Here is a 2,738-nt window from a genome sequence, read left to right on the forward strand (position 1 = left end):
GGTCTCAGTCACTGACCTGCACTTTCTTCTGGGTTGCTGTCAGCCTTTGTTTATTCCTTGCCAGGATATTGCCTGCCCTTGACTTCATTTCCCTTTTATTTGAGTGAGATAGACTTCTCCTCCCAACCTTCCAAATTCTCTTGGGCTAGAAAATTTTTTCACTACATCACTTTCTTGGTTCTACTATTCCAGAATTCATTGTGAGGTTCTATTTTATAGCTGTATGGAGGTAAATATGAAAGAGTTCAAGGATTTCCTATTTACTCAACCATCTTGGTTCCTGAAAGTCCTCCTGCTTACTTTTTGAATCCTAATATGCAATTTTATTAGTGTAAAAGTTTTTAATTTCTTTTAATTGAGGGTATCCCATTTAAACTACATTATTTTATTAAGTATCTGAAGTAAATAGACATTCTAGTTGATTTGAGAAAGCAAAAATACTGATAATGGTAAAGATTTGTGTAATTTTTAGTAGCTGTGGGCCCACTTGAATCTGCATTGGTATATCTAGGATGATCTGTATACAATTTGGGGTGGAATGTTCCAAACATGTATTATGACAGTCAGCAGTATAATCCTGACCCTAGCTGATATTTAAAAAATCAATATCTAAAATGGTTCCTAGAGGTTTGAATTGTTTCTCAATCTAAATAAGATGATACTCAACATGTGCCAGAAGTAAGCACTAAAACAAAACAAGTATGTTCCCTTTCCCCATGTGTTATTGAACTATAATAATAAGAATAAAAATAATGAGAAGAATAAAAAAGAGAAAGAAACCAAAAGATATAGTCAAACCAAAATATAGTCAAAGAGAAAACAAAAGCATCATTATTTCTTGATAGCACGATGCTTTCCCTCCCTTGCTACCCTGGGCAGGCAGCCCAGGCTAGAGCAGCAAGCAGGTATGTGGACTGCAGCATGGTGGCCATGAAAGCAGGCACTATGAAGATCCATAGTAAAGGCCATCACCTGGCAGATGGTATCCAAATAAAAAAAATGAGAAAAATAAACCATCTTTGAAAACTGTGAAAAATCATAGCAAATCAAAAAAGTCTAAATATAACCCATTCTGGGGAAAAAGTATTTTATCTTGATTTGCCATCTATTGTGATCTCTGAAAGACTGGAAAAGGACCTCAAGGAACTAGGAGGGAGAATTCAAGAATTTCTCAGCAAAGATATGTTACCTAATTTCAAATAAAAAGGAAGGAAAATATGCTCAGACATCAGGGTATATTTCTCCTGTCCCAAGTCTGAAAGCAATGTATACAGGAGGAAATACTTCACTTCATCTTAGTTGTAATGGAAGTCTATTCAAGGCTCTAGATCTTTTATGTATGAGTATGAGCAGTATGTATGTATGTATGAGCAGAGGAAAATTATTAGTTGGAAAAATCTGTCAAGGAACATCAATTCATCCCTTTAAATAGTATCTTGTCAAATGCTTTATCCTGGAGAGTGAAAATTCTTCATACTGATAATATTAAATACAATATTAAACAAAAGAAAAAGAATTGTATCTGATCAAGAAATCAAGCATATCACTAAGAGAGATGGGAAAATCATTAGATATTCAGAAAACAAAAAGAAAGTCTCAAAAAGCCATTTATAAAGGATTCAAACCACCATTACAGATCATTTACCTTGAGCTGTTCAATATACCTCTTATAAACTATTCCATTCTTAAGCCTTGCAGTCCCTTTGATTTGGATAAAACATCTAGTCTGCAGAAACAAATTCAAGCTAAACAAAAGAACAGAACTGACTGTGAAGCTGATGAAGGGTGCTGCCCTCCCATGCAACACCATCTCAGAGAAAACAAGAAGGGCTACTGGGGGAGCTACTCTCAGAGATAGGAGGCACTCCAGGCCCGTCTTCTAAGTGAACAACACAGAAACATCACATAAAGTACACATTATCAAGTTAATGATATCATATTCAAGTTGTATTATGACTTTGTGGAATACAAAAGCAATATATTCAGAAGAGTAAAATACAGTATTGGATGCTTCATCCCCATCTTTGGAAATACTTTTACAAGCAATGAACCTGAGAAACAGCTGGAATTGCACCATGTTTCCCCAGATGACTCTGGGGGAAATCCTAGCAAACGTGATAAAACAGGATTTCAAATATCAAGAAAACAGGGATCTGTCACAGAAGCTTTCTTTCAGTTTAGAGCTCATAGATTCATTTCCTTCATGCAGTCCATGTCCTTACAACTCAACAAGCAAATTCAGAGAGCATTTGGATTGTAGAAAATGTTATATAATAAATCCAGTGAAGAAGGACATTAAGCTGGATTTGGTACAGCTACCTCTGAATAAAGATATTCAGGGATATAATCCTGAAGTTTCTGACCATAAAGGAACTATAAATGAAAAAGACTTGAAAAAACTAAAAGCAGAATGCTCTCCTTATATTTTAGAGACATTAATACTAATTTCTGATTTTGAAGAGACAGACAAAAATGTGTCTCAACTAAAATGAAAATCAGATAGTATGATTTTTCAAGATGCCCATCATAAGAAAAAAGGCACTAGTTCTTCACATGGTAATGGTTCTAGTCTTAGAGTCATTAGCAATTCACAAGAACAACCTAATGGTCAAACCAAGATATTATCTTATAGTCACCCTGGTGAAGAACCCATAGAAGCGAACATTGAAAGTACAGACAGTTTGCCTTCAGGGAAGCTACACCAAAAATTAAAAATAGTATTAAGGAGAAACAAAAAA

At 34.9% G+C, this 2,738-nt stretch overlaps 1 pseudogene; it reads left to right on the forward strand.

The window, feature by feature from the left end:
- Positions 1–930: 930 nt before the first annotated feature.
- LOC138177292 (protein DBF4 homolog A pseudogene) lies at positions 931–2,260 on the forward strand (annotated as a pseudogene).
- Positions 2,261–2,738: the final 478 nt, after the last annotated feature.

The sequence above is a fragment of the Petaurus breviceps genome, unplaced genomic scaffold (assembly GCF_028583685.1).
Source record: "Petaurus breviceps papuanus isolate PSGF00001 unplaced genomic scaffold, PetGlider_PUasm1.0 90383, whole genome shotgun sequence".
NCBI classification, from domain to species: Eukaryota; Metazoa; Chordata; class Mammalia; order Diprotodontia; family Petauridae; genus Petaurus; species Petaurus breviceps.